Source organism: Arvicanthis niloticus, chromosome 8, assembly GCF_011762505.2.
Source record: "Arvicanthis niloticus isolate mArvNil1 chromosome 8, mArvNil1.pat.X, whole genome shotgun sequence".
In the NCBI taxonomy this organism is placed as follows: domain Eukaryota; kingdom Metazoa; phylum Chordata; class Mammalia; order Rodentia; family Muridae; genus Arvicanthis; species Arvicanthis niloticus.
Window position 1 is genome coordinate 33349543 of NC_047665.1, and position 24729 is coordinate 33374271.

The 24729-nt window shown below is 42.2% G+C and overlaps 1 long non-coding RNA gene across 1 annotated transcript in view; it reads right to left on the bottom strand.

Annotated features, from left to right (window-relative positions):
* Positions 1-461: 461 nt before the first annotated feature.
* Positions 462-24729, bottom strand: part of LOC143443327 (uncharacterized) — a 72658-nt gene continuing 48390 nt past the window's right edge. The window contains exons 3-4 of the long non-coding RNA XR_013112202.1: positions 10508-10545; positions 462-9262 (exon numbers count right to left, since the gene is read on the bottom strand). This is a non-coding gene — a long non-coding RNA (uncharacterized LOC143443327). The remainder of the gene's footprint in view (positions 9263-10507; positions 10546-24729) is intronic.

Consider the following 24729-nt stretch of genomic DNA (forward strand, 5'->3'; position numbering starts at 1 on the left):
TGGACTCCTCTGCTTTGCAAGATCCTCTGCACTCATTCCGGGCCTCTCTTTTGATCCTCGGTCCAGACTGTGTCTAAAATTTGGATGGGGCTCTGTTAGTCAGTACTTGGTTTAGAATGCTATTTTTCTTACATGAGACAAAAATAGCATTAAATATTTTGTTTCAGTTTAAACTGGATTTAGACAAAACATACAGTTTTCTCCTAAATGCCAATGGCTCCAAAGGGTATTTTTAAAGTTTCTATTTGGAGGCTTATAAGTCAGAAATCTGTAAAATTGTGTGCAACTGTTGTAAAGCATACTTCACTGTAAACCAATTTGGCCATTATAGAATGTTAGGGAAATTACAGCAATATACCAAGAAGAACACAAAATCCATTGCAATCTTACTGTTTGGAAATAATACTATATAACTTAACTTATAGAAGACAGAATGTCTATCTGAACTTCTTGTGGGGGTGGGGATGTATGGGGTGGGGTGGGATTGTGTGGAGAAACGTGTATATGTGGTATGTGTGTATAAGTGTGTGTGTGTATCTCTATGTAGGGTGTGTGTAAGGTGTGTATATGTGTGGTGTGACATGGGTGGTGAGTAGGTATGTAGGGGGTAGAGTATGTGGTATGTTGTGTGTTGTATGTCTTTGTGTATGTTGTGTGTGAGTGTGTTATGGTGGTATCTGTGTACTTAACATGACAAGTTTCTGCATTCTTTTCCCAGACAAACTCTGGTATCATATTTATTGGCTTTTTCTTTAAGAGGTAAATAAAAACCACAATGACAAGAATATTAAATGATACCTAATACGAGTTTATAGCAACACATTTGATAATCTTAGACGCAGATAAACGAGATTGTTAGATCTGCACTTTGAAGCTTTTTATATAATAAAAACAACATAAAAAATGACAACTCCTTTATACTGTTTTGACAATGTTTTCCCCACTTTGAATCATATGACCACATGCTCTAGGAGCTTGGAAGAAAAAAATGAAATAACTTTTATGAGAGTCAGGTCACAAGAAAAACAAACAAAGAATTCTACAATCATCTGTCATATTTCACACTGTCATGCTTACAGCTCCGCCACAAATCTGGGGGCAGGGGGTGATCTGTGCTGTCTCCAGATGGAGAATGTGCTGAGTCCAAAGACTCCACCGGTTTAATTCTCAAATAGAGGTGCCTTGTAATAGAACCTGAGGTGAAAAGGGGGCTCAACCACCATCAGGGGATAGGTAAGGGAGAGAAAGGCAGGGTTTTCTTTGTCTCCTAGAAAGTATAGCTGTTCAACTGAGATTAAACATTTTTGCAAAAGACCGTTTCTCCGAGGACAAAAGGGAAGCTATAAAAATCTTCACTTAAAAATTATATAGTCATATGTTGTATACTATAGAATGCATTAATTAATACCGTGGTGGACATATTATTTTACTAACAGGTGCACGGCTTTGGAGGGGTTAATAAACATTTATGTCTATATGTGTTAATGAAATGTTCATGCACACATGCTCACTGGAAGCCAGTCTCAAGGGAGGAATGTACAGGCCAATCTCTGGGAATGTTATCTGAATGCCTTCTCTCAAAATCACTTCTTCACCGGAATGCTACTAGGAATTTTATCAAGTGGCAGAGAATCATAGTCTCCCTGGAAAACATACTTTTCAATTGCTTGCTCTGCGTACCTGTCTCTGTGACAGTGAAGCTAATTGCAGAGTGAGGCCTGGAGAAGAAGGAGGAACCCATTTTCAATGACACGCTACTTCTCTCATTCATCATGCAGGAGTATTGTTCTGAGGACTGGGATGGGAACAGAGATCATTAAGACATGGCCTAGGGCTGGAAATCAAGCTCACTGGTAGAGCGCTTCCCTCTTGCTCACAGGGACAAGGCTCTGGGTTTAATCCCAAGACTCAAAACAAAACAAAACAAAAAACATGGCACAGATGATAATTAATAATTCAAGGACAAGTGAGCCAGTACTGCAAGGGAGAGCCAAGTGCTGCAGGAGTGGAGAGGAAGTGGCTGGCAAACTTAACCACAGATGCCAAGGAGACTTGGGTGATATGCAGAGATGTCCTCAGGTAAGATGATAATGGATAGTTCAGGAGGAAGAGCCAGATATGGCTGTAGAAGTGTGTGAAGTATTTTCTCGGTCATAAAAAAGCAAATTATTCTAATTGGTAGGGTCCTGTCAGCTCACACTGATAGACAGAAGTGCAGGTGAGTGGGTCTAAAGTTGACCAACGACATTCCGGGATATGATGCTAAGAGAGTAACTCCCACTTCCTATTTGATCCATGAAGAAATTGAGGCATGGAGAAGTCTAAACTTGCAATGCATTTCCAGCCTCTGGTGCATCACCTTGTTTTTACTACGTCGTCCAAATACAGAAACAAAACTTCGAGGCTGGCCGGTGTAGCTCAGCTGTTGAAAGCACTTGTCACATACCTGAGCAGACTAGTTTAGATCCCCAGATCCCACTTAAAAATCTAAGCAGTGTTGTGTGCCTAGAAGGACTATACTAGGGAGGTAGGGATAGGAGGATCCCCGAAAGCTTACAGGCCAGCCAGAGTGGCCTATGTGGTCAAGTTCCAAACCAAAGCCAAAGGAAGACCCTGTCTCATCTGAAGGCTGACACTAAAGATTAGGCAAGTCTGCTCATACATACACATATACACCATTTTTTTTCAACATAGTATTTTTATTGATTCTCTGGGAATTTCACATCATGCACCCTGCTCATACTCACTTCCCAGTCCTTCCAGGTCTGCCCTCCTCTATGACATCTCTCCCCAAAAAAGTAAAAATTTAAATAAAAAAAAGAAATCCCAGATGTATTATCTGTATACTCACTGGAGCATGGTCAAACTCTCGGTGGCCTGTCCCTTAAATAGAACTGAGTCCTTCCCCTCCCTCATCCCCACCAGAAGCCATCAGTTGTAAAGAATGATATGAGCATCCCCATCATACTTTTTTTTAAGAGTTCTCTTCGGTGGCTTCTTGTCTATGTTATTACATATTTAGGGTGGTGGGATTGGGGTAGGGGTTATCACAGAAGCCTTCCATGTCTCTCTCCCTGTCAGCTCACAGGTTACTTTTAAGATACAGTCTGTAGTATTTGATTTTTAAATTATATTTATTTAGTGTGTGTTTGTGAGTGACATAGTGCACATGTCATCATAGGACAGCTTGCAGGAGTCCGTGCCCTCCTTCCACTGTGAATATGGATGATCAAATCCATGCTCAGATGTCTTTGTGTGCTGAGCCATCTTGCTGGCCTCTTACAATGCGTTTCTCTATGGTCATGTGTGTGAAGAAGAGTTATACTAAAGCACCTGTAAGACTTAGTGGTGTTGTTGCTGGTTCTTTAACAACTTGAAAACTTGCTCTGGGGCTCACACTGGCAGCTGCACCTGCATTGTAACAGGCCCCGAAGTTTGTGTGCCTCAAGTCCCTGGAGCTGGCCCTGGGTCCTCCAGCAATGCAAAGGAAATTAAGCCTACTCTGTTCGTGTTAGGGTAAAAAGGCCTGTGAACGTTGGATAATGATCTTAGTGGGTCAGAAATGAAGATTCAAGTTCAAATCTTGATTCTATACTAATTCATTTTGTTTTGGTGTTGGCAGTTCAACCCAGGGCCTCCAAGCTAAGTATACATACTGCCATTGAGAGCCCCACCTGGTTCTACACTTGTTTGTTAATCCTGGCTAAAGCTTAAGTTAACCCTGGGAAACTTTGATAAGTTTCAACTTTATCATCTAAGCATAGAAATATTAATACTGCCTGGCAAGGTTGCTGGGATGGATTAGAGCTAAACTACAAATAAAGTCCTTGCCTCAGAGTTGGTACCCAGGATGGCTACTAGTACGACTCTCTATGTTAGTTTCTAATCTGTGTTATCCTTTATTTTTTTTATCAGTTTACTGAGGATTTCTTTTTTGTTTTGTTTTGTTTTTTCAAGACAGAGTTTCTCTGTGTAGCCCTGGCTGTCCTGGAACTCACTCTGTAGACCAGGCTGGCCTCGAACTCAGAAATCCGCCTGCCTCTGCCTCCCAAGTGCTGGGATTAAAGGCATGCGCCACCATTGCCTGGCAAGGATTTCTACCATATGCTTTGGTTCCCCTCCTCTCCTCCAACTCTCCCCAAATCTATAATTATGTTGTTAGATAGGTTTTCTAGCATGTGAAAACTTTGCATATGTCCTATAGCATGTAACTTTCTCAAGCTGTAAACAGTAAAACTGTAGAGCCGTGCTGTAGATACAGACAACTTCATGTCAGCTGACTTCTATCCATAGAAACAGCAACATGTATTTAAAAACAGATGTCAGAATGGGGTTAAAGCAATCTATTGCACAGTAGTGCAACTGGGTTTGAATAAATCTCTTTGCATTTGATTCTCTTCACTTTCTTATAGAATGAACAGTTTTATTAGAAAATAATCAGCAAGTGTTTTTTTTTCCCTAAGCATTTTCTCTATCTCTATTGCCCAGGCCCCCAGAATCTCAATGATCCTTATGGAGGTCTTAGCAGACTGCACTGAATTTTATGTGTAGTTGTTACTGCATTCTTTACCTGTGGGGAAATTGATCTGATAGAACAATAGATTTTGAGTACAACCTGTGGAGGGTTATAGAAACAAAAACAAAACCCAGATAACTTGTCAAAGCAAACAGTATCTTTAGAGAAGTTATTGCTTCCTCTTTAGACAGGGCCAGCTGTTGTTCTTTGAGACTGTTACACACTCAGTGGAGAACGCTGCTATGTGTCTTTGTAAAAATGGATGCTCGTGAGCTTTTAAAAGCATCTACATGCCCTGAACATCCTGCCCCATCTCCATTCCCCAGTGATCTTCTCATTAGAGGTTTGAGACAAGTGAGTTAATGGGGTTCGTGATCCCCATTCTGGTTTTCTTCCACACGGGTCTCCTAAGACTATTAATTTGTGCATTCTATTTCAATAGAGACTTAAACATGAAAAATGTCAAGTTGTTACCCACATGATTTTTGTCACTTATTAGAGACATCTCGGTGGTCAAGTCCCCCTTCCCTTGCAAGGCTGGCACCTGACGAGTTCTGACTTCTTCTTAGGGGGATCCCCAATGGAAATTCAAGGCTTGGGAATTTCTCCTTGCAAATCTCAACCTGATTGTAAAAGCTACCTTTAAACCTCAATTGAGACAAGTTTCATCCTGTCTGGTTATAAACATCAGTTAAAGCCAATTTGTCTGGCTTTGTATCAGACATACAATGTCCCAAGATGATTGGGATGAATTGTTTCTTTAATAAGAGAGGGGGCAAAAATCTTCAGTCCTTTCCAGAATAAACTTGAGGCTTGCTGGACTGCATTCACTCTCAGAACACAACCAGGATGGAAGGACTGAGAACCAATTGACCCATTCCTTGCTCTACTACCCCAGCAACTGCAAACCAAGTGGAAGCCCTGGAGAATCTACATCAGAACTTAGATTAGAGGCCTGGAGAATGATTCTGTTGCCGAGACATTGTCTACTGCCGATCCTGAGACTTGGGCATGTCCTTGCTCAAGCACCTTCTCTCTTTTGTGCTTTCTGGAGTCTCCTCATGCTGGTGGTCCTCTGGCCATTTGTTCAAATATATCCCCCTGGGGTGCCCTCTTTCTGACTCAAGTTGGAAGATGGAAGAATGGATACTTAGTTTAGGCAGGGGTCTAAACTAGTTTGTTGCCATTAAAAACAAAAACAAAACAAAAACAAAATAAAACCCTCCTCGTTGATATTTTCTTGAGTGGGCAACATGACTCCCCTCTGAGTTTGAGTCTCCCTCAGGAGTGGGTATTGAAAACTCCTCTCTCTATTGGGGGTGATTGTTGTCTACTGGAGGCAAAGGTGGGAGGCCCTCAAACTAAAGAAAATTTGTAGCGCTATTAATTTGTTCAAAGGGATCTCTCTTTCCTCTGCTCTGCCCCAGCCGCCCTATATTTTCTCATCCCTTGTGGTTTGAACAAACTATCAGCCACAGGCTTAGGTGTTTCATCATTTGCCCCCAGCTGCCGGCCTGTTTGGGGAGGATATGGAATGTTTGGGAGGTAGGGGCCTGGCTGGAGGAAGTGAGTCACGTAGGTTTATAGCCAGGCCTGCTTGCTGTCTCATATCTGTTTCCCCTTCTACTCTCCAACCCTTCTCGCTCCCACACTCCCGGCCCTGACTCCCTCCAGCCTGTCATAGTGACTCCTTCCTCTCTGTGATGGTCTATATCCACCTGTGAACCAAAAATACATCCATCCTCCCTCAAGTTGCTTCACCAGCCATTTGGCCAGAGTACCAAGAAAAGTAACAGATAGGAAACCTCAGTGTGAAAAGTCTCTTCCAGAGCTTCACAGGCAGCTTCCTGCATCTGCACACTTCTCTCCACCATTCAGGAAAGCACAGTGTTAGTTCTCTTCTCTTTTCTAAGCATGCTCACTGGCTGACACTTTGGTTTAAGGGTCCATTCCTGACCATGCAGATGTCTGTCCGTGTGTCTGACCTCCATGCTCGCTCAACTCAACTGCCCTGGCCATTTTTGTCTCTTCCCATCCTCTCCCTCTGGGCAGCCGATGAAGTTTACAGCTTGCCTGCCCTGGGGTTTTTCTTTTAAACTCAAATAAAATTGTCCTTGGGCTTCTGATTTTGGCCATTCCTAAACTCATTTATTAAGGAGACTAAGGTCCCCAGAAAGGGCCCTGATGTTTCAATACTAGCTATGTAACATGCATCTAGCTGAATGGCTTTTCTCTGTGAAACATCTCCATACGTAGGAAGCCAGCTGCCTGGCTTCCATCAGGCATGATTCCTTTGGGAAGCCATCCAAGTTACGTGCATCTCAATATTCTGTGTTCGTTTGTTAAATCTCAGTTAAGAAGAAATGAGAGGTAAGTGGTGCACTTTGTGGTGGACCTTGGGTCCTCTTCTGGACCTCTTCTGGGCCTCCCCTATCTTTTCTACTTGGTGCCAGCCTCATGCCTCCACATGTCCCTCCACAGTGGCCAGCATGCTCCTGCCTACAGACTTTAAATGTGTTCTCTGCTCTGTCTGGAAGGCTATTTGGCATATGCCTGCACTGTTCTCCCACAGCCTTCTTCATGTCTTCGATACATTCTGAAGGGAAGCTATCACTGATTCCCTCCCCGCTCCCCATAACATCTCTCAGTCTCCCTACACTCTTCCCCTCTTCTCAGCTTTATATTTTAACACTCATTACCATCTAATGTGGTGTTAGAACAAAGTAAACAGGCAAGCCTGAGGCTGTCTCACATTTTAGTGCAGAATTAGCAAACTGCATTCTAGCTCGGCATGTAGACAAGCTAACACCTAACTTAGTATTGGTGTTTTGTTTTGTTTTATTTTGTTTTGTGGAGCCTTGTGTTTTAGCCAATCACAGACACCATATAATCATACATACCCCCTACACACCTACACAGAGAGAGAAAGAGAGAGAGACATACCCGCTATACATAGACACAGACACACAGACACACACAAGAGGGGGGTACAGATGAGATCAGAATTAAAACCAAATAGAAATTTCTAATAACTCTTGTCTCCCCTCAACCCTGTGTACTTGAAGGGTATCCCCCTCAATTTATTCCTAGCCACATTCTTCTATGCTAGCCTTGCCAAGATACCTGCCAGTCCCTCTTGAGGAAGGTCTCACACTCACTGCCTGACCTGCTGCTCTCCTCTGCTGTGTGAGAAGTCTGTCTATAAGGATTAAGGGAAGAAAGAAGCATGCTTGGTTTCTGTTTAGTACTCAGAGCTGCTGCTGGGCCCATGCCTACACTCTGTGACTGTAGTTTATATACCCAACTGCTAAGTAGAGAGCTTGCAGTGTGTCTTTACTCCTCCATTCCCCACTATCCTTCCAAGTGCTCATGGGAAATCACCCCTTGACCCCTCCTGTGCCCAACACAGAAGCAAACGCTCAGACTGTCTGGACATGCCACCTTGTGCCAGAAGTTTCTATTTTCTGTCCTTGAAGTTGACCTTGTAACTCATCTTCATTCTCTTTTCAGGGTTTCTTGATGCATAGCCCAGTGTCTTATTTCAGATAGTAAGTTCATTCTCAGCTTAACAAGAAATTTTCTTACTTTCTTCCTTACTCTATTTGGAAAATAAGAGCTGTACAAGCAGGCTACACACACACACACACACACACACACACACACACACACACCTGTCTGATGTTTACTTAGAAACAACACCATCTGTACAGAGGACTGCAGTCTGTCCTTAATTCATTTACCTAGGGACCTGCAAGTAGGACCCAGAGCCTGCTGAAGTTCTCTACAAAATAATAATACCCTATTCCTTAAGTCAAAGCTCACAGTCCTTCTAAATAAATGTTTTCTGGAAAGAGAGAGAGAGAGAGAGAGAGAGAGAGAGAGAGAGAGAGAGAGAGACCAAGACCCCTAAGGTTGCTGCTCTAAGAATCTGTTTTTACTGGAAATGTGACTGTTTTGCTTATCAAATATCATTTAGCCTTGAGATTTGCAACCAAGTTTTACCAAGAGTTGAAAATGTTACAAAAGTTTTAAACCTGCATGTTCAGCAATTTAATAAATGAGAAAGTCAAACTTGTCATTAAGGCTCAAATGAGCAGTAACCTTCAGCAGCTGACACAGATTCGACTTGGTCATTTGTTCCTCTTGGAATAAGCACAATGCCCATTGTGTCTTGACGAGAACCAGTTTGGGAGTAAAGGAAATGCATTTTGAAAGGCGATGGGCATTGCCGATTGGGACTTTTATTAGCAGCAGATGTGCGGCTGTGGTTTTTTGTACTAGACACGCTGTTACTGAAACAAGTCAGATGACAGAGGACCAGAATATCTTTGTTTTTAGGAAAGAGAAAATTGAGCAAACTGAATTCATAATCTCTTTCTGTAAGGGATTACCTAATCAAAACAAACTCCAAGATACTTATGGTTATGTTGAGTAGTATACAGGGAAACTGGGGCAGAGATTTAGGAAGGAATTATTCTTTACAGACACAAATTACCTTAAAACTGCACTGCTAATGACTATTATTTGTTTACAACTGCTTTCTTTGAACAGATATGTTTTTCCTCTTAGAGTTAATGACCCTAACACCAAGCTTGTCCTTGTGTTAGCAATGCTGTAAGGAAATACCTGGGAAAAGCAACTAAGGAGGGCAGGGTTTATTGTGGCTTGCAGTTTGAGAGAGCAGAGTCCATCACAGTGGGGAAGCAATGGTGGCAGAAGCAGGAGGTGGCTGGTTACACTGCATCCCTAAGTGAGGAAATGAGAGAGAGAGAGAGAGAGAGAGAGAGAGAGAGAGATATTCTAATATTCATCTTATTTATTCTGTTTTATTCAGCCCAGCCCCCGACCCATGAGTTGGTACCAATCACATTCAGCATGGAGAATTAATTAATCTTCCATTAATCCCCTCTAGAAATGCCTTTGAAGACACACCTAGAGATGCGTCCTTGGCAGTTCCAAACCTCGTCAAGATGAACCATCACAAGGCTGCAGATGCCAAGGCCATTTTCCTCTGCCTTTAAGGACAGTGTGAACCTTGAGGACAACTCACTTTCTTGGGCTGGGCCAACTATGGTGAGAATTTCAGACATTCTATATAATTCCCTTCTCCCTCTGACACGCACTTTTGTTCCAAATCCTTTATAAAGAGTTCTTTCCTTATGGAACCCACCCACCCCCAGAAGTTTCTAGTGACTTTTGTAGTCATGTACTGTTAGTCAGAGCCCACCTGACAGCACCTTTGAAAGAGGCTGGGGCATAGATTATTCTCAGTGGCTATTGGGACTCAATTCTGCAGATGAGGAAATAGTGTTAGTAAGGTGCTGCCAGGCTCCCACCTGACGCTGTCCTGTCCACAGGGAGTCGGCTCCATAGCTTCTTAGTATTGTCTGACATAGACCTTTACCAATCTGAGTGATTTACTTATTTCTGAAGTTTTCATGTTCATTTCTTGTTTTCCTTCCCATTCTACTTCTAATATATAAGCATAATGTATACTTGATATATATCTCTTTTTACTGCTTAATTTGTAGAAGTGATTGAGTACCTATCTATTCCTCCAAGCACCTGTGTTTTCAGGGCTTCTGTGAGTTGGTATCTGTGCATCTATTGTGTTGTGTCTTTCTGCCATATACAATGCTGGGATACGGATGCGTTCTACTATGTGGTGATTGACAGTCAGGCTATCTCTGACTCTCTAACATCATTAGGTCTGACAGCAAGTCTGTCTAATAAATATTATCACTTCAGATTTAGAGATAAGGAATTGAGATTTAGAGAAGTTAAAGAATTTGCCCCAGGTTGTATGGTTGGGAAAAAAGAAAGAAACCCAGGAAACACGAACTTGAAAGTGGAATTGAATATCTGACATTCTACAAATTCTAGTTTACTCTCCTATTCTGAGTGTCTCCTCCCTCCACCTCTGACAGTGCTTCCAAGTTAAAAGTAGAGATTCTTGGGGGAGGGGCTATAGCTCGGTAGAAGGGCACTTACCCAACAGCTGTGCAGTCCTAGGTGTGATTCTACTGCCTCTGAAGGAAAAAAAAATAGTTGAGATTCTTTGACTAAGGCTTCTCATTATGGAAGAATAGGAATATATACAAAACAAAATGTCCTCTAGCCAAACTCATGACAAGACGGAATCCTTTGTAACAACAGAGATGGAACTACAGGGTATTTCATTAAGTAAAATAAACCAGGCAGAAAAAAAGCAAAGGATATATATTCTCACCAAAACGTGAAAGCTGAGAAAAGTTCATTTCATTGAACAGAGGAGAACAGTGAGTGCTGGAGGAAGGGAAATGGGAGTTGGGGGGGTGGGTGGAGAGAAAGGCTGGACAATGGGTATCAAACTATGCTTATTAACAGTTAGGACAAATAGATGCTAGTATGTTTTCTTAAGATTTATTCATTTTATTTATATGAGTACACTGTAGCTGTCTTTAGAAGAGGGCATCGGATCCCATTACAGATGGTTATCACCTACAATGTGGTTGCTGGGAATTGAACTCAGGACTATCAGAGGATTAGTCAGTGCTCTTAACCGCTGAGCCATCTCTCCAGCTAGATGCTAGTATTTTTAAGTACCACGAGGCAGCTATATATTTGCTTCTTTTTATATTTAAGGCAACTAACCATTTATTATGTATTTGGTAAGGAACTAGAGAAATTCAGTTTCCCAATGTACCTGGACATGGTGGTGTACAACTTGTAATCTATTTTGCACTGAGAACCTGAGGCTAGAGGAATACCATGAGTTTGAGAGTAACTTCAGATACACAGTAAATTTAAGTGCATCTTGAGCTAGAGTGCAATCCTGTCTTAATTCTCTATCTCCCTGAAAGGTTTACCAACACAAATGATGAATGTTGCATCAGAGACAGCACAGTCATTACAAGTATGATGACTTGAACTTGACCCCCAGAACCCATGGAAAAATGTGGGGTGTGATGGCCTAGACTTGTAATTCTGATGCTGGGGTGGTGGAGAGAGGAGAATCCCTGTGACATTCTGGCCAGCCAGGGTAACCTAATTGGTGAATTCCTAGCCAATAAGAATCTCTGTCTCAGAGGAAATGGACAATGTTCCAGAGAATGACACCCAAGGTTGTTCTTCCACACATATGTGTACACTCAAGAACATACGTGTACATACACACATGCACACTCTAAACACAAACATACAGACATATATACAAACATGCATTTTAAACATGGTAAACATTTGAGAAAGAAATGCCCCCATCTGACCATTACACATTAAATACATGTATTAAATGATCACAGTACTTCACATACATATGTTCAATCAAATTAAGTTAAAAAGGAAACATAATTAAATTCCACTGTAAACAAAACCAGAGATTCTTTTCTATGATGTAATGATTATTTTCTGTCAAGATCCAAACAGAGAGTCAACTTTATTGAGTATTTATACCTTGTGATCCAATGAGTTCTTAGTCCCCTTTTAGAGCTGAGAGATTGGCTTCACTGAGTAGCTATTAAGTGTTATCTCAGGGCAGTCTATCTGAGAAATCACATACTATACAAGGGGTTATAACAATGCTGTCTCCAATAGGTAGATGAACCTCACTGGGATTTGAATCAGCACCATCTGGGTCTAGAACATTAGGTTTTATGCTCCATCCAGGACTTCCTGAATCTAGAGTCCTGTGAATGACTACAAATGTCCACTCAAGTCTGAGAGCCACAAGACTATTCTCTATTATGAGAGATCCTGACTATGGCGGCAAGGCTGGTCCCCACAGCAATAGCCAAGGCAAAAGAGGACCCTAGTTCTTTCTGTGTCCCTCTCAGGCATGTTTAGCCATGCCTGAGCTTTTACCTTTGCAATGAGATGTACTTACTATAGATACATCTTCATTCCACCACAAAAATAGGTGGATCCAGACTACATTGTTCCAAAATTGAAAACCCTTTCTAGATACCCTCTACTTAAGATCCTGTGGTAGTCAGAGTCACACAGCCATGCCAAGGAGCAGCAGAATACACAGAGGCAAGTATGTGATAACTTTCATACTGTCTGTCATTTTCTTGTTTTTATCAGTGTTTTGTAGTTATGACAAAATGCTTGAGACAGCCAACCCATAAAGAGAAAGAATACATGCATTGATTTAAGTTTAAATAAATTTAAATTATTTTGGTTCACAGTTTTTGATCGGTTCTTGATTTGATTGACTCTTACTGAATGACATCAAAGCCACTCCCAGTACAGTTCAGGAAGGGAAAAAAAGGTAAAAACGGAGCAGGGTCCTATAATCTAATCCTCTTTTGGGATCACCCACAGTGACCCGGGGACCCACACATGAAGACCATTGACTAATCATTCACCCCTTTCTGAAACCAAACCGAGACCACATGCCTTTTGGGGGGAGGGATCGGTTAGCAGACCTGTAGCATTCTTATACCTTCAAAGTGGGCTTCTAATTAATTCTACAAGGGACACAGAAGAGTGACGTCACGCAATAGCAGGTCAGCAATTCTGCCATTCGTACTTACAAGCAGAGATGGGAGAACCAAGGCAATGGGCTGGTTTATCGTTCTTCTGGAGGCTGGCTTTAACACAGAAAGAGAGCTGGCAATGCTTTGTAGCCTGCACCTCAGCAGAGATTGTTACTTCACCTATGCACACTGCTGTCATTTGAATGTGTGGCCCTCAGTTCCCTTTTGTGCTTGGAGTTCAAGAAACACTGCATAATTGACAGCTACTAAGCCTAGCTTCTCCAGAGCTGAGGCTGTATTCCATCCTGTGAAAGCCACAGCCCAGCTTTGTTCCAAGACTAAGACAGGCTGGTTTGTAGGACTTTTTTTTTTTCTTTGTACACACTCCCCCAGCCTAGAAGGGGCAGCTTTTATTTTTGTTTCTCAGTCTTGATCCCTTGTGGTCTCTCCACCCCCAATATCTTTGCCTGTTGATTTACCCTTCAACTCAGGGTTATTCCCCCTCCCCTCTACTTCCTAGGGGTGCTTGGGACTAGGCTCCTGGATAGAAAGAAAACGTGTATCTTTTCTTTAGACCTCCAAGGGCTGCATGGTAAATAAGAAAAGCCAAAGGTCTCAAGCCCACTCATTTTTGTCAGTGAGGGGGCACGTGTGCTACCCCCAACCTTCTGGCTAAGAAGGGCGGGTGGCTGCTCTTTTCCCCAGACCTTTCATGTTCTCTTGCTCCTAAAGTGGGGTATGCCCGTCAACACTACAGGTGGGTCCACAGCTAGCGCCAAGCGAGCAGCTGCACAGCCCTGGGACTTTGAGCTGTTAGCAGCTAGCTCCTGGCTTTGTACCCCTGCCAACTCACACACACCTGGGATTTCAACAGCTGCCGGCCTACCACCACCCCCTTCCCACCATGTGACCTAATCTTCATTCCACCTGTTCCTCTTTGGGTGCAGCCAGGCCATCCCCACCTGGCCTAAAGAGGCCTGGGGAGGTTTCTTAGGTCCCCCTCACTCGTGCCTGAAATAGCCAACTCCTATTAATTTCATGGCAAATTATGAAAGATTAAGGTTTACTATGGAGTAAAACCAGACTTGACAATTAATCAGCTTGGTCATTTGGGGATCAAATTAAATTGGACCTGATGTCTCCTGGATGCTAAAATGAAATCAAAGTCTCTCTTCTCGAATGGTCTGGGCAACAGCTGAGAATACAAACAGCCTGTCCCCATTTTCCTCTTTGCATACAGATGCCAATTTATCATTTTAAAACAGAGCAAGAAAGAAAGGTGTAGGCTAACATTCGGGCCTCTAGTGTAATTGCAGGACTTCTGCTTGACTCAAGAGACACCAATTTTGTTCTTCGTTAGTCTAAGAATCCTCTCAGGAGCAGGGGATCAAAAACTCTATACAAGACCAGATCTCTATTGTTTTCTATTAAGATTTGAGTTATTTTATAAAGAAGTGGGCTTCTGTGTACATGTGTTCAGTGTGACATATGCAAGTATATGCATATATGTGGGGTGCACTTGTGCCTGTGTGGCTGGGTGAAGGTCAGAGGTCAATGCTGGATGCCTCCCTCTATCTCCTCACACCTTACTTTTCATCTGAGACAATGCCAGTCACCAAACCCATAGTTCTTTATTTCAGTTGGATGGCCTGGCTGCTGAGATATGGAGAACCATCTGTTTCTACCCTCCAGTGCCAGAGAAATGGGTGCATGCTGCCATTCCTGGCTTTTATGTTCTTTCTGGGGATCTAAACTTAGGTCCTCAAGCTTGCACACTGAGGACCATTGTGCAAGCCAGGCCATTGTGACATTTTCATGCATATGTATCACTGTACCTAAATCTTATTCATCCTCTCCCCCACTCCTTTCTCCCATCTCTGATATCGATATCTGTTCTTGCCACTACCATCTCTTCTCCTAAATAGTGCCCTGATCCTATTTCACAGAATCCAGTAAAGAGGATAGATAGGCAAGCTATTAATGTAAATGATAATTAATTCTGAATGGACCTTAGTAAGTTTGTAGAATATGTGATGGTTAGTTTTAAGGGTGAGCTTGACACAATCTACAGTCACTTGAAAAAAGAGTCTCAATGAGAGATGGTCTAGATCAGGTTGACCTGTAGGCATGAATGATTACCTTGATTACATTAATTGAAGTTGGAAAACCCACCCACCATGGGTGGCACCATTCCCTAGGCAGGGCATCTTGGACTATATAAGAATGAAGAAAGCAAGCTTGAACACTAACTGGCTTGCATTAATTCCTTGTTCTCTGCTCATGACTGTGGATATAATGTTATTAGCTGCTTCATGTTCCTGTTGCCATAACAGACTACATCCGAGTGGTACATTTGTGCTTTCCCTGTTGGGACAGGCACTATGGAGTAACTACAGTAGGCTATTGCCTCTAACCGTGCTGAGCATTGTTTTGCCCTATATCTGTGCCAAACATTCTGGGCAGGAATAGAGTCCAAGGCTAAAGATGGCAATCACCTTTGGAAACTGCCAACAGACATAAATAACTCTGCTGGGTCTAGCTTTTCCCAGGGAAGTAATAAAAGCACTCTGGTGGTTAATGGCAATATACAGAAAAACCCTTTTTCTGGCTCTGTCATGGCCTTGTGACTTTGGATATGAAATATAATCATGAATCCATTGACTTCTTAAATGTAGTTCCTTTGTGATGGTTTCCTGCATTGGTAAGTGCTAAGCACTTAGTACATGCTTGGTGGGAGTCAGTGACACTTTTCTGAGTCATAACACTGCAAAAATGTTGAAAACTAGGGAAGAGAAAGCAGGGTGGGTGTAGTATAGAACCACAACTCTCTTTTCAAAGGGGCATCATTTGTAAATATTACTGGATTGGCCATCAAAGTTTTTGTGCGGTTTACAAATTTGACGATTCTGATAGCACTTGATTAGAAATGTCCCCTCCAAGTAGACGGAGAGCCACCAATGCTCTCACTTGTCATTGGCCTTTTAGAAGTTCAAGGGATTACATTACTTTAGCTCCTTGCATTCATATCAGGCCATAGGGTTGGACTTTACCAATCAAATGGGAGGAGAATTGAATTTCCTATCTACCTCAAGCATCTAATCACTCCAGTTCAGCTAGACCTCTTTTTCTTCCTGCCTCAGCACAAAAAAAAAAAAAAAAAAAAAAAAAAAAAAGGCTGCACTATCCCAAGGGGGAAACCTTCCCTGGAAAGTCAAAGGGGTCTGAAGTGGTCATTGCTTGTCATTGCTTGAAGAATGGTAATGGACTTTTGGTTGCTCTAAAAGCTACTGGCTATGTGATAAAAAAATATCCTAAAGAACCTTCAGTTCCACAAAGAATTTATAATCAGTCTTAAAGCAAACAATGGATCATTTTTTTAAAGTTATATACCTCAGCATTTTAAAGAAGACTCATTTTATTTTATGCATATAAGTGTTTTGCTTGCATATGTGCATACCTGTTGCTTACAGAGACTCTGGCATAGGACCTCAATAATAACAGACTTTTGGTTGCTCCTAAAGCTACTGGGATGTGAAGGTGGAAGTTACTGCAGAATAATGTGGCCTGTCCTAAAGGATGGGTTACTGCACATGCTCACTGACCAGGAGGAAATGTGTAATATGTCTGTGACTGGAGAGAATCAATACATCTTGTTCTGGGTGCATTGACACACCAGTCACCTCAAGGCGTTTGGTACGTGCTCAGGCAGCTTACGGACAGGGCATCTAGGACACTTCATACAAAACATCTCATTGGTTATGTGACTCACTTTCCACATTTCACAAGAGATATATAGAGCTCAAGTGACTTACCCAGCATCACATACAAGTAGACACCATGCTACCAAAGCCCAGGGGTCTTCTTTAAACTAAGTGCCTCCCAGAAAGCTGATGGAATGTTCCTTCCTGCTGATACAAGTTCACATATACTCACGTGAGGCCCAAGCTAGCATTTGGTACTCCTTCACTTCAGTACTTCTAACCTTAATCAGGACTGGTTTCTAAATCAATCCAGAATTTCCCTTCAGTGTCAAAGAAACCATCCAAAGGATGGAGAGGGAAATATTAATCCTATTGTGTGGGAAAAACTATCCAGACATGAGCAAGATTTTTTTGTTGTTGTTGTTTATTTTGTTTGAGGGTCTCGTGTGGCTCCATCAGGTTTCAAACTCACTAGTGGAAGCTGACTGTCAACCTCTGATCTTTTCTCCCTCTGTCCAAGTGCTGGGATCCAGGCACAGCTACCATTCCTGGTTTATACAGTGCTGAGACTCGAATCCAAAGCCATGTGTGTACTAGGCAAGAACTCTCCCAACTAAGCTGCATGCCCATGGCAAGAATCTATATAAAATGCAATGCATTGTTAGGTTGTCGATTTGATTGGATAAGAAACACCTTGGGCATTTCTGAGGTACACCTTTGGGTGTGTCTATGAGATATTTCTAGAGAGGACTGATGGGAGAAGACCCACCCTGAATGTGGGTGGCACCCACATTCTTGTACCCTGTGGCAGTGTTTTTAATACTCAGGCAAACTCTACAGAAACAAAGCAATTGACTATTTTTGATCATGGAAAATTGTGGGGTTTGCTTTTAGGAATTGCTTGGTGTAGAGGAGAGATGGAGACATGGCTCAGTGGTGAAGGGCACTAGATGGTGCTTCAGAGGACCCAGGTTTGGTTCCAAGCACCCATATGGGTCACTCATTACTGTCTATAATTCCAGTTCCAGGGGATCCTATGCCAGAGCCTCTGCAAGCTTGCACATATGCAAGCAAAACACTTATATACATAAAATAAATCTTTTTTTTAAAACACTGAGTTAGATATAAAAGTGATCCATTGTTTGAGACTGATTATAAATTCTTTGGGGACTGGGAGTTGTTTAGAAGATTCTTGTTTGTTTTTAAAGGATAGGTTTTTACTACATAGCTAGGCCAGACTAGCCTCAACTTCGTGGCAGTTCTGTCTCAGCTTCCCATGTGCTAGGATTACAAAAGAGAGCCGGGCAGTGGTGGTGCACACCTTTAATCCCAGCACTTGGGAGGCAGAGGCAGGTGGATTTCTGAGTTCAAGGCCATCCTGATCTACAGAGTGAGTTCCAGGATAGCTAGGGCTATACAGAGAAATCCTGTCTTGAAAAAAGAAAGAAAGAAAGAAAGAAAGAAAGAAAGAAAGAAAGAAGGGATGGAGGGAGGGAGGGAAGGAGGGAGCGACCGATGGAATGAAAGAAAGAAAGAAAGAAAGAAAGAAAGAAAGAAAGAAAGAAAGAAAGAAAGAAAGAAAGAAAGAAAGAGGGAGGGAGGGGAGCTGTCACAGCCAGCTCTATACTTCTGCAAAATTATCACAAGTTTGCAGCAATGTTGGAGCTACTGTACAGACAGCTCTTGATTAGTCGATTAGGACCATCTGGGAGTGTTTGTGTGTGTGTGTGTGTGTGTGTGTGTGTGTGTGTGTGTGTCATATGGATGCAGGAGGGAAGACTAAACCCTTCTGAGTCAAGGCATCACCATACCCAACACCTTTCTTCTGAGCAACCAGTGGCTCGGCCTTACTCGGTGAGCCTGAGTGAGCAGAGCAGAAGTGACTCTCCCCCACCCACCGTGCCTTCCCCATTTGGCTAGACATCACAGGTAGAAACAGCCCGCAAGGGCTGCTGTTCATCTTCTACCTTTCCGTGACCAGTTACTTCATTTTGTACCCTCAGGTGATAATCACATTCATTTCCAAAGTGAGGGTTCAACCAGGCACAGTTACTCGTCCCCTCTCCTCCGTGACCTAAGTATTTGGAGGTGAAATCCCTTAAGTACTCAGATTTCTCATGTTGTTTATTCTTTTTGTAAAGATTTATATCCCCTGTATTATTGGCTAGGTTAGACTATCTATGAAATAATATATCACAATGCTCAAACTGGTGTGGCTTTGGTCAGGTGAGAGCCTTTCAGGCTGGCTTCCCTGCTCTTCCCATGACCCTAGCATTCCATGGCCTTTCCTTAGCCTCTTGTACACATATGCTTTCTGAGATGATCTCCAAAGAAGGTGGACAGAACCTTAGAGAAAACCAAACTCAACTATCTCATTTAATTTAGCAGCTATTTAGTTTCTTTTGTAGTGGAGGCAGGGGAGTAGGAGTGGAAGACAAAGTTTCACACTGTAGTCCAGGCTGGCCTGGAACTCATTATGTATCCCAGACTGGCTTCAAACTTAACAAGAATCCTTCTGCCTCACCCTCCTGAGAATCAGGATGATAGATACAGCTTTAACATGTCTGGTTTAAGAATGTCATTTCCAAGGATAATTTTGCTTGCTAAGAGAAATTGAGTTTATTTGTTTAGTGTACATGTGCGTGTGCGTGTGCGTGTGCATGTGCGTGTGTGTGTATGTGTGTACCAGAGGAGACTAGAAGAGTTGGAGTTACAGGTGTTATGAGCCATGCAACACAAGTGCTGGGAACAAAACTATCTGAAAGAACAGTAAGCACTCAGATTTGTGTTGAGTTCTAAATCTCATTAATATATGTATGTGTGTGTATATATATATATATATATATATATATATATATATATATATATATATATTTGCAGAACTTGATAGAAAGAAACACCTTCTTATCCATAGAAGATCCATGCTGACCCGAAATATCATAGTCAAGCATTTGCTAAGTGGCCAATGGCTACTAATGTACATTCTCTGTCCCATTCAGTGTTTTCATTTCTCCTTCTGCAAGTTTACTGACATGAAGAAACTATAACTCAATAACTATTGAGTCTTCCTGTTTTAATGTCTTCAATGACCACACAGAGATGTAACCACACACACCTGCATACAATGTATACCCACGAATACACGAACATACATGCACATACATCACATATACACATGCAACGACAGCAATAAAAAAATGGGAACAGATAGCCTTGGGATCCAGTCTCTTGTTGTTTCCTTGAGATTGGGCACTGATACTACCACTTCAAGCAGGCCAGGTGCCATATCTGTACTTGATAAAGGAAAGAGAAAGTAGTAGAGTCAGCCAGACCAGTCATCGTCAGTCACATGAATCCATAGCCCCGCCTCTCATCAACCTCAGAAGCTACTGAACAATGAGTACTTTTAATTTTCTTCTCCTTAGAACGTGAAGATTTAATGTTTCCAGCACCTATAGTAGAGGCAGGAAAGAAAAAGCAATTAGGAGCCAGTGTCAGCATATTCGTGGTTATCTGCCACAGATTGGTCAACTGATAGTCCTTTCATTAGGAATATAGTCCTTTCATTAGGAATATAGTCCTTTCATTAGGCCATATGAAAACCCTCCTGAAGGCTCAGATCAGGCTACTCACTTTTCTGAATCTGGAGAGATTTGAGAAGAGAAGCACCCTCTTGCTTTAGAGATATAGAGACTTGGTTGCCTCTGAAGCCTGAAGACCACTCAGTAATTTCATTAAGTAGGTGATTATTTGATTCACTAATTCAAAGCTCTCCATTCTTAATCTCTCAAAGAACCATACAGTACAATAAACATAGGGTAGAGCCAGTGAGATGGCTCAGCAGGGAGGTGTGCTTGCTGCCAAGCCTGACTACTTGAGTTCAATCCCGGGACCCATGTGGTAGAAAGAACAAGTTTTCATAACTTATCGTTTGATCCCTACATATGTGCTAGGGCATTTACACCCACACAACATAGACACACACACACCAAATAGATAGATAGATAGATAGATAGATAGATAGATAGATAGATAGATAAAGGTTAGATAGATGAATGTAATAAAAATATGCAAGATTATGGGCTATGAATACAGCTCAGTTGGTAGAATGCTTGTTTAGTGTGCATGAAGCCCTGATTTCTGTCCTCAGCTCCACATAAGCATGGTAATGCATGCCTATAATCCTAGCACTTGGCAGGTAGAAGATTAAGGTCATTTTTGACTACATAGTAAGTTCAAGAGTAGGAAACCTGAAACCATATCACCAAAATATTCTATGTACACAGTACACATACACATACACACACACACACACACACACACACACACACAAAGAATCATTGACCATGCCCCATTCCAGTCTTCACCAGAAACCTGTTTTCTTTGTCTCCCCAGTTCTAGGAAGAATGTCATGCATCTTATTCACAATTTGTTTTAGGTAGGTTGAGGGAAAAAAAAGACTCAATAAATAAGTGGGGAGCAAAATATCAGTAACTGATTATTCATTCACTTTACCAAAAAACCCATTTGGATCATCTATCTTTAAATCGATCTGAGATCCTACTAGGTTGGTGTGACAGAATCACTCGAATGTGCTGTGGGCATTTCACAATACAGCCACAAAACGTCCCTAGACAGAATATGCCACCAGATTATAGGTTGTGCTTATTTTTAGAAACACATTTACAAAGCACTTGGAAAGTATGTGGAGACAATCTGGTTTCTTTCTGCCTCCCACTGCAACATAGACTTCCTATACCCGGATCCATAATGGCAGTGGCTCAGTGATCCCAGACAAGCCCCCATGCAGTGTGGTGAAGTTGCACAAGGCATGTATATGTGCTATGATGCTGTACACCAGCGACCTGAACTACATAAACCCTCCAAGGCCCAGGTCATGGATATGTTAACTAGTGTATAAGAGAATGACAGGGAGAGGGCCCATTTCTATACCATATTTAAAGCCAATCTAAGGACACTTTTCTCCACTACAGTCTTTTATGTGACTCAGGACTTGTTTCATAATAACAAATAATTTCTTTCACACACTTACATTTTCAAAGTTCTTTTAGAGCTGGAGAGATGGCTCAGTAGTTAATAGAATTGACTGCTCTTCTAGAAGCCCCACTTTCAATCCCCAGCACCCACATGGCAGCTCACAGCTGTCTGTAACTCCAGCTTCAGGGTTTCTGACATCCTAACATAATCATACATGCAGGCAAAACGCCAATAGATGTTAAGTAAAAATAAATTACATTTGAAAAGTTCTTTTAAAATTATGTTTATTATTATTTACTTAGTATGAGTGTATGCCTGTGTGTCAGTATGAGAAAGAAAGGAAGAGAGAAAGAAGGAAAGAAAGAGCAAAAGCATGTGTTATGGCATCCATGTGTTGTGTATGTATATATGACTTTTTACAAGAGTCAGTCGTCTCCTTCCATCACGTGGTTCTAGTGATCAAACTCCAGGGTCCATCTTGGTTACAAGTACCTTTTCCCACCATCTTGCCAGTCCATTTTATGTTTTTGTTTTATCTAGGTTTTTGTTGTTTGTTTGTTTTTTGAGACAGGATTTCTCTGAGTATCCCTGGCCATCCTGGAACTCACTCTATAAAAGACCAAACTGGCCTTGAACTCAGAGATCTGCCTGCCTCTGCCTCCTAATTGCTGAGATTAAAGGCATGTGCCACCATCCAGAAATTGCCTCACCTGGGGATCCATCCCATATACAGACACCAAACCCAGACACTATTGCAGATTCCGGGAAGTGCTTGCAGACAGGAGCCTGATATAGCTGTCCCCTGAGAGGCTGTGCCAGAGCCTGACAAATACAGAGACAGATTCTCACAGCCAACCACTGGACTGAGCACAGGGTCCCCAATGGAGGAGTTGGAGAAGGGACTGAAGGAGCTGAGGGGGTTTGCAACCCATGGGAAGAACAACAGCATCAACTAACCAGACCTGCCAGAGCTCCTAGGAACTAAACCACCAACCAAAGAGTACACATGGAAGGCCCCATGGCTCCAGCTGTATATGTAGCACAGGATGGCCTTGTCCAGCATCAACAGGAGGAGAGACCCTTGATCCTGTGAAGGCTTGATGCCCTAGTGTAGGGAAATGCCAGGGCGGGGAGGCAGGAGTGAGTGGGTAGAGGGGGAGCACCCTCAAAGAAGCAAGGGGAGGAGGGATGGGATAGGGGGTTTCTAGAGGTGAAACTGGGAAAGCAGATAACAATTTAAATGTAAATAAATAAAATATCCTATTTAAAAAAAAAAAAGGCATGTGCCACCATCACCCAGCTGCTTCCCTCACACCTTCCTTTTTTTTTTCATGTTTTTTTCTTAAATTTTTCTAATTTTATAAAAATTACATTTATTTATTTATTGGCAGGGGTGGGGCTAATATGGGCCACAACATGAATACAGAGGACAACTTACAGAACTTTCTAGAACTGGTTCTCTCCTTCTACCATGAGGCTTCTAGAGATGGGAGTCAGGTCATCAGGGTTAATGTCAAGCACCTTTACCTGCTGAGCCATCTTTCCAGTCTTATTTTATTTCTCCATCTTGCACTCCTAGATTCATGGAGGGAACACAATATTGTTTCCGTGGAGTTTTTGGCAGCTAGCAACTCCTGTCAGCCCACACCAGGCTCTGTGTCACACACCATCAATAGTCTTTAGCTCTTTTCATACAGCCAACAGATTTTTATTGAGCATTTACTTAGGAGCTGATGTTCTACATATTGGAATATTGGAAGATTGTATTATGGTGAAACGTCCCCACATTACAATATAGCTGCTATAGTTATATACGTGTGCGTGTGCGTGTGCGTGTGCGTGTGCGTGTGTGTGTGTGTGTGTGTGTGAATGCTTGCATGAGAACATCTGGATAGAATGCATTTGGAGGCCAGAGATCAAAATTGGATATTATTCCTTAGGTAGGGTCTACCTTTTTTTTTTTTTTTTTTTAAAGACAGGGTCTGTCATTGGTCTTGAACTTGTGAAGTAGGCTACAGTGTGGTCAGAATACCTCTATCTCTGCTTCAGCTGAGATCACAGTCACATTCTGCTGTGCCCAGCTTTTTTCACATGGGTTCTGAGCATTGAACTCAGATCCTCACGCTTGCTTCATGAGCATTTTACTGACTGAACCATCTCTCCCACCTTTAGCTACATTTTTTAAAATTAAGAAATAAGACCCAGAGGCAGCAAACAAGTGGCATCCTGGAATCACCCAGCTCATCTGCAAAGCTGAGTGGGACTCCAAATGCTGTGGCATTTGCTAATATCTTGCTACTGCCCTCCTGGTAGGTGACCTTATCAGAAAGATCCATCTTGGGTACTGAGTGACATCTTTTTTGACACTATGATTCATGAACATCTGTGAAAATATTGCTAATTCTGGCTTGTTTGCTCCTTGTAAGTCTAATGAAATGTAGACAGAATGCTTAAAACAAAGGGAGATGAGGTGTCCTGTCCCCTCCTTCCACACTGTCCGATAACAAGTGAAGTCACTCAGTAGATGATGCTTGATTCTGAGGTGGATGCCCAGTGGTAGGGTACTTGTCTGTCATAGAACAGCCCAGGCTTTGATCCCCAAAACTGAGAAACAGAACAAGAGTGACAGTGACTGGGTGCCTAAGATGACCACAGGGGACAAGGACTGACAGATTCAACAAATGTGCACGCTCCTTGGCTTCAGGGATAGTTCCTATGGCAGAGCAATTAAGATACTCTGCTAGGGGCTGGAGAGATGGCTCAGCGGAAGATGACTACTCTTCCAAAGGCCCTGAGTTCAATTCCCAGCAACCACATGGTGGCTCACAACCATCTGTAGTTGGGTCTAATGCCCTCTTCTGGTGTGTCTGAAGACAGTGACAGTGTACTCATATATGCATTAAATAAATCTTTAAAAAAAAAAAAAAAAAGATACTCTGCTAATTATCACAAGTGGCCCTGAGAGATGTGTCCAGCTTAGACTGAAGGATTTTTACAAAGAAAGCCACCGTCTTCTTGCCAATGCTGGTCCACCAGGACAAGAAATAAATAGAAG